We start from the raw sequence: 10,523 nt of genomic DNA, 5'->3' as shown, positions 1-10,523 counted from the left end.
TTCACGCGAAAAGGGCGTTTTGAATCTGTTTTTTACACAATATACCAACAATCGTAGTTCCCTAATGGAATTGCTTGTTATTCGTAAAGCCGTCACCAACGGATGAGATTTGCCTGTGTGAGTAACTTAAACAGCATAGACAACACAGAATCAGCCGTTATTCGTCGCGAGAATAACAATTGATGTTCAACGGGTTCTAATTACAAGAATTGGTGTAAAAATTTCTTCAACGACCAAGAAATGTTCTAAGCCCACAATCAATATTCTTCTGCTGACATTTTAAAATCCATATTCGTTCTGATAATTATTTTTGCTCTAGATTCAAGCTTCCCTGTACACACTGTCTAACGCTGCCCGTGTTTTGTACGTATGACTAACAGCACGTAAGGGAAAGCTTGGTACAGTATCTATTTCGACAAGTACATAGTTGTGAATACATCACTTTTCGTAGCATATCTGCTCTACAGTAATCTGGTAAATGTCGAGAATCCGGAAAGGCAAAGTCATTTCAAGAAAAATACCTTGTTACTACGGCAAACAGCAAAAATTTGCAAGTTTTTGTTCTCCTCAATTTGACCGCATTTTTTTTACAGGTTCCACAGCCTCGGATGAGACGAACAGAATCCATGTTCTCAAGACATCTTGTGGTTTATTTTTTTTTTAGACCTCAATTATCTCGTCATTCATTAAAAATTCTCGAAAATCTAAATTAAACTTATTTTCAGGCACACTGGGTGGTGAGGAAAGTATTTACTTCAAGATCATTGTTTTTTTCTCTCGCTTCATTACGTAAAGTGAAGTCTAGCCTTGGAAAATTAGGGCATACGGAGATGGGGGTCTGATTAAAAATACAAACCCGAAAAATAAAACGGGCCACTTAATCCTTCGTGCTTCACTGTTTGAGCCTGCTATGACTCATGCATCGCACTTTCTAGGTATTCAACAAGGCTAAAAACCTGCGCTGAAATACGGTGTTAAGTATCAATCGCTGCATAGCGATAACATTGAGCAGCTTAACCGCATGAGTACACCACGAATACTCTAGAGAGCTACGCCACCAAGAGGGATTACCCTGCACCGACAGCAACAAAAAGGCACAATTGCCCGATACTTCTGACCACATTGGCGACATAAATCCAGTATTTTGGTCATTTTTTCTCTCAAAGCACTTAACAAGATGTACTTGTAAAAGAAAGATGTTGCTGAGCGCGCACTTTCCATATGGAATGTATTGAAACGACCTCAACATCAACCTAAACAATGGCGGAGTTTTGTGCTAAATTAGGATATTGGAAGCCCTCAGAAAAATGTGTCCCTACTTTCCCACGAACGCACACGACATTGCAATGTCGTCGTACTCCCCATTCCTACGAGAAGAGAAGGGAAATTGTAATTGAACCACCTCAACTTGCCTAAGTAAAGTAAGTGCGGCAACAGAAAGCAAGCCCGCAAACAAACAAACGAACGAAGGCAACGTACGAACGCCTCGTGCCATGGTATGCCTTGCAATTTTGAGATGCCCTTGTATACTCGGGAGTTCTTGTGCTTGAACGCCAAGAATACACCGAAACCTAACCATCCACGGCTACGCTGGGGACGTTTTGAAACCATTACACACTGAACGATCGTTAATTAGAACTTCAGTCATTGGAGTTTGGTTGTAATTTGAACTGTATTATTTGGGCCGGCCGAGCTCCCTTAGAAGGCTATGTAAGCTGGTTAATTGGAACGCAAGTAGGTTCTGCTACGAATTATTCCAACTGTACGCGCCACCGCACGGGCAGCTTGGGTCGTACCTCTTGGCTAGAGAAACGCCCGCGCTGCTTTCAAACGTGGCTGCGTCACCTCTAGAAATGAGATAACACGTAAAGAGAAACTAAACAGGGTAAAGTCAATCTACGTCGATGGTGGACACGAGTTCAGGGTGTCGGGTGTGCTCAGACATTACATCGTTTCTGAGGTTGGACGCGTAGAACCTGTCGCTACCAAATACCACGAGGAGAGTGCGGAAAAAGCATGAGTGGGGCCATCGCTCGGTAGTACTGATAGGAAATAATTCCTACAGTTCCTTTTAAAGACAAAAGTCTTTCATGGGCTACTTAAGCGCAGAAATTTCGGTCGGCCTGTATGTCTGTTTGTAGGTGTGAATGTCTGTAACTCCATTCAGCCACTCGTCCATACTGAAACAAAAAAGGCGGAATAGTCGTATATGCCCACAGTAAATCTAAACGTCTAAGTCCGGTGTCAATGTTCATAATTGTCAACATTGTTGAAAAAGTTCAAGACATCACGTAAATACTACAAGGCAGAAAATCAACACATAAGTGATATTGTTTGGAGACAACATGATCATGCCCACTTTCAACTTTCTTCTGTCCATTTTTCTTTTTCGTAATGTGTTTATGGTGCGTGTGCATCGCAGTTTACTTTCTGTTTTTCTGTCCTAATAAACATTCAGTTATCAGTCAGCGCTCCTCCCGTGTCTTTCTGCTCCTTGTCTCGTTCACTGCGCTGTTTACCATGATTCCAAACCAACTTTCCCAAATTTCCCTTTTGCTGCAGTTAATAATTTCTTCAACGGGCCGTTTTATGTGTGGTAACCTTGATTTAACTAACCCTGCCTTGTTGACGTCTGCCATCGGCGTTTTTCTCTACCGCGCAAGGGTTGGGTTCTGGCATGCCAGACAGTCTTCGTGACCAAGGGATCTTCGGGCCATCTGTGGTTAGCTACACCCGTCTCCCAGTCACACGCGGCGTATGTGTCGCATTTTGCGTTCGGAGTGGAACCACCACGCAAGTCACTTCAAAGACTGTCTTCGAGTTCCGTGTGGTGCTTGAGGCAGTTGACAGGGACGTTTTCCGGATTGGTGCAAGACTGCAAAGAAAAAAAGGAGCCAGTCTAGGAAAGAGAGGTGTTGGTTCTTGGGGACTGTCCCCTTCAGGACACTCATCGGCGTATCCTGCAGTTGGTTCCGAAACATTGCTGAAAAGCAGCTGCTAAAACCGGATGTGAGCTAGCTTTGTTGCAGTCGGTTTCCCATTGTGCCAAAGAGAGTGAGAGTTCGTAGTATTTAAATGAATGCGTTACGCGCTCTTGAAGTTTCTAAGAGCAAGCGTGCCGGCAGGGAACCTGTTGGCTCATTGGTGGACTTCTTTATTTCGAACGCCCTTAGACTGCTGTCTCCTGATAAGGAGGGGTTTTTTGTGGAATTACCTAAGGACCAGTTCAGCCCAAAAGCATGCAATGCGATAGCTAAGAATTCCTCCCCTACAGCGCTTAAGCATGGGCAGGGCAAGAAGAAAGCTATTGCGCTCTTAAAGAATTCGCATTCAGAGGAAATGTCTTCAGTCGTTGACAGGGCAAAAGGAGTCTTGTAAAGACCATTTTTTACGGCGAAAACGCACAAGCCTAACATTCCTTCCCGGGTTATAGTAACTGAACGCCACACATGGTAGTACGAAGCGTCCGGTTTCCTTCAAAAGCACCTGAGCTCCCTTTCTTTGAGTGACCCATATCTAATCAGTGGCTCAAGCAGCGTTGTGGAATTTTAAGCACGAAAAATGCCAGCGAGTGCACGGCTTTCAGCTGTGATGTAGTGAATCTCTTTTATTGCATTCCCTATGCTCATTTGCTGGCATATATTGAGGCCTTCATCACACAACAGAAGGATGAATTGGTCTTCATTAACAGGTGTGGTGCCAGCGTTGGAAGTTTTCTCAAGTTTCTGGGCTTTTACTTGTAGTCGACGTTGGTTGGGTAGCTTGATAAAACTTACACACAGCGAACTGCGATTTGCATGGGCTCCAGGTTTTCCCCTGTGCTAAGCGACATTTTTTTGAGCAGTGGGAATAGGATGGAATGGTTCTGAAGGTATTCCGGTACGCTTAGGATTATTTGTTTTGTTAAAAAGGAGGAATTTTATGACTAACACGATTGATATGTTGAAATGCTTCTGGAAAACCGGACAGGGGATGGAATTCCCTTGGGAAGTTCCTGTGAACGGAAAGTTTAATTTTTGGATTTGTCCCTTTTATTCAAAGACGATCACATGTGCTGGGAGTTCCCGCTCTCCGCCCCCCCCCCCCCTAAAAAAAAACTCTTGCTTAGTTTTTCTTCTGGTCACTCAAAAAGTGTAAAGTCAGGCATTGTAGTCAACATACTTTCTTCTGCAATACCCAGGTCATGTGGGCATAAGATGGCTTCCAGCTTCATATGACAAGTCGAACGTCGCAACAATGCATGCTTTCCAAATGACGCCCTTGTTTCCGCCTCCCACAAAGTTCTCAACAGGTTTCTGCGCGAGAAACAACCCCACAGAGAACATGATGGGAAGCGCAAGAGGCTCGCGGTCATTCCGTACCTCCATGGCATGTCTCATCGCATTAAGAAAATTGCAAATAAATATAATGTTGATGTTGTCTTCTCGGCAACTAATTATCTGCAAAAACATTCGTGCTAGCATCGACAATTCAGGAGTGTCGGGTTTGCGCATGAGCAATGTGTCTACTTTAAAACACCAAAACCAGTTTTTTTCGTGTAACATCATCCGTGTAACGACATCACGGACTCTATGCATATATCTATTGAAATTAGATTATTTACTGACTACTGTTTGCTGTTTTGTCGCGTAAGGATCGTTCGAAAACAGAAACTGTTGAATGATTCTTTGATAGTGGTGCATGATTGGTGTCTGCAGTGGAATATGCAGATAAATTATGGAAAAAGTGCATGTATGACAGTTACACACCAGAAGTCTCCTTTGAATTTTAACTATAACATTAGAGGTACAGTTATTAAGCGAACGAATAAGCTAAAATAACTTGGTCTCACAATTGCTCCAAATTTCAATTGGAATGAACATATTGATCATATATGCCCCAAAAAAGCTAGGTTTTCTGAGACGAAGGCTCAGAGATACAACTGCGGAGGTTAAGATGAAGGCATACAAAACGTTCGTGCGGTCAACTCTTGAATATGGAAGTATAATTTGGGACCCGTATCAGCAGTATCAAATAAATAAGCTTGAAGCGAGTTCAACGAATAGCTGCCAGGTTTATTTATGCAGAATATCGCAGAAAGCAGTCGGTGACGGCCTTACTTGCCAAGGCAGAACTTCCGTTACTGGCCTCGCGTAGAAAAATGGCATGACCTAAATTCTTTCACGAACTGTACAACGGCAAACTAAACTTACGTCCTGTCGTATATCTGCAAATTCCAACATGAGTCTCTCCTCGCATGAATCATCCGTATGCTGTTTTGCCTTATTCTCCAAGGGTTGATATTTTTAAGCATTGTTTTTTTCTCAAAACTATTGTGGACTCGAAGAACCTTGACCCGCCAGTGTCAAGGTTACCAAATACAACTGATAGCTTTGTGAAACACTTGGAAATATTTCGAAACTAATATTAGTTCTTTTCTTGTCCTTCGCTTGCACTGTGACTTCAGCAGTTTTTGTGCATGTGAGTGCTGTTTATGATGTACTTGCCCACTCCTGTAACAGCCCGTAAGTGCTAACAGTATCTAAAATAAATAAATAAATATATAAAATAAATAAATAAATAAATAAATAAAGCAATGTGGTGTACTCCATTCCGCTGTCGTGCCGCAAAGTGTATACGTGGGGCAGACGGGGCGCTGCCTAAGTGTTTTTCTGCGCAAGCATAAAAGTTCGTTGAGAGGAGTTCCATGTACACATTTGTTGGCCCATTGCTCCACGTGTGGCTGCAGTCCGGAGTTTGGTCGCACCACCGTCAATTTTATGCACAGTGATTCCCGCACAAGAGAAATTGCCAAAGCTTTTGAAATCCATAAGCTTCTTCAGGCAAGCAAGTGCGCCGTCACTCGCGCTACTTGATTGTGAGGTCAATTCCTGGGTCGACAACATGATAATGCCCACTTCCCTCTTTCTTCTTTTCATTTTTATTTTTCGTAATGTGTTTACGGCGTGCGCGCATCTCTGCATATTTTCTGTTTTTCTGTCCTAATAAAATTCAGTTGTCAGTAAGCGCTCGTCCCGTGTCTTTCTGCTCCTTGTCTCGTTCCCTGCGGTGTTTAGAATGATATTTACGCTGTTCCTTTATAAAAAAATGAATGGATGACTGATTTTTGCGAATGAGATACTACATCCACTGAAGAGAAAAATCCACTCCATCGCCTGCTGCCGCCTGCGCCACTATACCTTCTGGCGGAATTTAAAAAAATCAAGCTGCAATAGTTACGTAATGTTCCACTAGACAGGTTCCACGTTCTGTTTGGAACACACATGGAGTAGGGCAACGTGGCTGTGGAAATGCTGAAGTAGGGTGCATCGATTGACGCGCGTTTCCGCCGTGCGGCAGCGCTGGCATCGAGGCACCCGGTCTGGAGCAGTTGTACGCGGTAAATTTAAAGGAGCGCGGCAAAAGAGGAACAGCATGAGAGGTGAGTGGGAAAGCGAAGGGAGGCATTTACTTGAAAAATGTCGACGAACAACTATCGCCTTTTGGGGACATTTGCAACAAAAGCAGCAGATACGCGGCCAATTTTTTTTTCAGTTTGGGAGTATACTTGAAAAGGAGGCTTTCCGCTACATTCACTCGTTAGAGCAAAAAGTACTAGCTTTCGCAGTAATGTATAAAAGGCTCGCTTCAGTCGCATACTTTCTGACTCAATTAATTGCTCAAATGCTGTACTGTTCCCAGTCGCATTGTATGGCTTTTTTTTTCTCTCACATTCACTACAACAAACTTTCATGAATAGAAACTGAGGTAGCGTCCCCTTGCATTTCGAATAAACAGGCTTCTACTGTGTAACGTTTTTATCACCGTGGGTGCAAACACAGAGGCGTAGTACAATTTACAATCGGCAAAACAAATGCCTGTGTCTGGCGCATCCCATAGTTTATTTACCCATAATAGCCCAACAGAAATCAAGTTATTCATAAATTACTAATCCGTACGGCACCGAGATATTACAAGATCGATGGAATTCCTCGAAGAAACAAAACCTGCTTGGGGCTTTCCTTCTCACCCACGCGGAGGTGCTCCGAAGGGACTATTTCCGTCGCGCACGCGCCCTTCTCCTCCAACGGGGAAAATTCGGTAATGGCGGCTTGTTTTCCCGCACAAGTACCGTCCCAAACCAAAAACGGATTCCGGCAGTAAACTAAAGGAAACCTCTATATCAATAGAGTGAAGTGCCCGACCGAGCAACCGTCATCAAAGCTCAGCCAAAACTGCTAACACAAAGGCTTGAATATTGGGCAGTACACTTTTATCGTACTGTAGGGGTGTACTAACGCTGTATTATTTTCAATCCCGAGAAAATCAAGAGTTACAACTGTGTTTTTACAATTTTTTTTAATATTTCGGTTGGCCGTTGAGTATTTGACTGGGTTTGGCTGATATATGTACAAAAGGCGTATCTAAAAAGTGGTTTCGCAATTTTCGTCCTAATTAATCGTTCTGGCTTGAATATGTATCTGCGAGTAAACATGGCGGTTTCACATATTCCTTTATGTCTGTTCGGAGCTTAAATATGTAAAATCGGTTTTTGCTGACAAAACAAGGCCAAACAAATGCGCAGAAACGTGTTTAAGGAATTGGCCCAACACGCAAGTGAGAGGAAGGACAGATTTTCTATACAGCCCACTAACACAGTGAAAAGGGGCAACTGGTGACTCCATCGACCAGCGTCACAGCAGCAGAGGCTTGGCATTCCGAAAATACATTCGTATCATTACGTACGAACGAAATATGGCCGTATTTGTTTTATTCATACCCCGGAGAAACTAAGGACGGTCAGAATATTTTAGATAATCCTAATTATATTGGATGCCCATTGAGATATTAAACTATATTTTTGTGCGAATACCGGTCACACTTAGTAGGAATGTCCGTAACCTTATTTGAAATGTTTTCTTCTATCCAACCCCTAATAGAAGGAAATCAGAATATGGGTTACAATACTTGTTTTGACACATTCATCACTATGCGTTCATCTCTTTCGTTGTCTAGCTGTATTTTGCATACAATTGTTTCGCAGATAAATTCTCGAAAAATGTTTTCATCATTTGGTCATAAAAAACCTGTAAATTGGTGAGCGGGGATTTTCAAAACTACATCACTCAGGAGGCTAACACGAGTAAGATGTGATATCTGTAGCACATACAGACTAAAGTGTGCACCTATAGTTCTTGAGTTTCCGAAGGACCTTCCGAATTTCGCTTATCAGCTCAATACAGCTTCTTTAATTACACTCCTAGAAAACTGGAAATATCGCCAAATAGATTAGGAGCTACCGAGCATTTCCGGGAAAGTTGCCCTTGCCGCGAGTACAATTCCGCCTCATTTCGTCTAGGAAGAGAAATAGCCTAAAAAAAGAACATGCACAAGTAGGAAAAGCTTATTTCGGAAATTCTTCATGTTGTCGTACTTCCGTTCATATATCAAACTCATTTTTGCACCAGTGTAAGGCTTGCTATTGTCAACAAACTAAATTCAGGGATTATCCTATAGAAAGCCAAATCTGGCGAATCTGGATATGAGGAAAATTGCGTGGTTTACGACTTACTTAATGTGTTTTACGAGGCGTTCATGCTGTAACTGGTGTAAGCGCGAGGCGATTCACACCTGGGAACCACCTCGTGGTGACGCCAGCTACAACATAAAGGATGCGGCTGCTGGACCACTTTATGTTTACAACCGGCACGCACCGTTTCAAACCGGATTATAACAAAATAGAAGCTCACATTACAAGATATTTTTGGCTATCTTGCATAATTTGCTTCGCCAAGACTGTAAAAACACCCAAATTTATTTCGTTGGGCATCGGGGGCACACTCTAACAAATAAAAGCACAATCGAAGGACCAGTACTTTTTATTCATTAAAAAATTCTATTAAACATCGCTCATTTCCCTACCCTATTTTTTGTACTCGCTCTTATAAATCTTATTAATTTTGTGTCAACTATTAATACTGTGGTAGCCTACTTCGAAATGGCCAGCTGCTATTACAGGTATGTGTCTTTATCCATCCCAGTCACCATCATCATCATCATGAATCTCTGCCTAAGGACCAAAAGAGGGGGAAGAAGACAACATCACCCAGTGGTATTGCAATCGTTCGACTGCTTTACTCGGCGGAGGTGCACCATGGTGTCCAAGGCACGTCGCGGGCGGCGTTCCTCTGCTTCACTTCCCAAGCAAACCCAAAACATTGGAGATGCGCCAGGTAAAAAGGAAGTAGAGGAGAAGCCGGTCAAAGTTGAGAAATGGGATGGATCTGCCGTGCGCAATGCTCTTGACGACGCGGTGAAGAAAGTGTTCGCCGAGAAGTATCACTACGTGGAAAACCACCGACTCGTCGATTGTCGGCTGGCTGTGTGCCTCATCGTCGTTGGTGCAGCAGGGTTTGCGCTCCTGTGGGACTTTCTGTACCCTTTCCCAGAGTCGAGACCAGTGCTCATCGCTTGCGTACTGTCCTACTTCTCGCTCATGGGCCTGCTTAAACTCTACTCGGTCTTTGTGGAAAAAAGCATCTTCCTCGTGGCGCTGCAAAAAGACCAAGCCGGATTGGACCCTGACAACGTCTGGACGGTAAGCTCATCGCGGAAGCGTTTTGACCACATTTACCACCTGGAGATTCAGTACAAGCATGGCGCCACAAAAAAGACCTGCGAGGCCAAACTGGAGAAGTCCATCGCCAGCTGGTTCGACGAGAAGGGCACACGGCTCCACGATCTCTTCGAGCCTGACCTGTGCAAACTACATGACAGCCTCGTGGGAGACAAAAAAGAACAGTGAACTGTACGGCATTTAAACGAGCTCTTGTGTTCTCCACCTGTCCACTGGCTGGTGTCAGGGAATAATTGCAGAAGCTAATAAAAAACCCGCGAAGAGGCAAATGTGAAGCACAAAAAATAAATGCGTATCTTTACTTTTCTGACACTACGATGTGTTTGTTCCGCCGAGGAATGTCAGTAACGTCTGCATGCGGTTCCTGCTAGGGCAATACCATTTATATTGCCTACCCTCGAATGTGCGAGATGATGAGTGTAACGACGTCAGTCGAGGACACAATGCGAATTGTTAGGTGTACTTTGGTAACTATTACCTCAAATTTCCTTCGCCAACTAAGATGCAGTTGCCTTTTACAAACAAAATGTTTTGACCATGGTGTGCGTGTATGCTGTTTTTTTTAAAACATTAGACCATGGTGGGCTTGTATGCTGTTTTTTTATAAACATTTGTCCATGGTGTGCGTGTATGCTGTTTTTTTATAAACAACCACACAACTCGAATTTTATGTAACACCCATGAAAGAATAACATTGACTTTTTGCATACATACGTCATTCCCATGACGGGTGTTAGGAAGGATTTTGTTCCAACCCGAAGTAATACAAAGGAAGGTACAGATACTGTAAATGGCAATAAAAATATGCAGTAATATTACGCAGGTTATACTTACCAAAGAATAAAATTTGCTTTAACGGGCTATGTTTCTAGTCAAGTGACCAAAGTAAAAGAAGTTACCTACTACC

General features: G+C 43.1%; 1 pseudogene; it reads left to right on the top strand.

The window, feature by feature from the left end:
* The first annotated feature begins 9,133 nt into the window (after window positions 1-9,133).
* Window positions 9,134-9,808, top strand: LOC144168244 (signal peptidase complex subunit 2 pseudogene; annotated as a pseudogene).
* Window positions 9,809-10,523: the final 715 nt, after the last annotated feature.

Source organism: Haemaphysalis longicornis, unplaced genomic scaffold, assembly GCF_048455015.1.
Source record: "Haemaphysalis longicornis isolate Haplotype H1 unplaced genomic scaffold, Haemaphysalis longicornis Haplotype H1 scaffold_2, whole genome shotgun sequence".
In the NCBI taxonomy this organism is placed as follows: domain Eukaryota; kingdom Metazoa; phylum Arthropoda; class Arachnida; order Ixodida; family Ixodidae; genus Haemaphysalis; species Haemaphysalis longicornis.
This window is presented reverse-complemented; position numbering and strand designations above follow the sequence as displayed.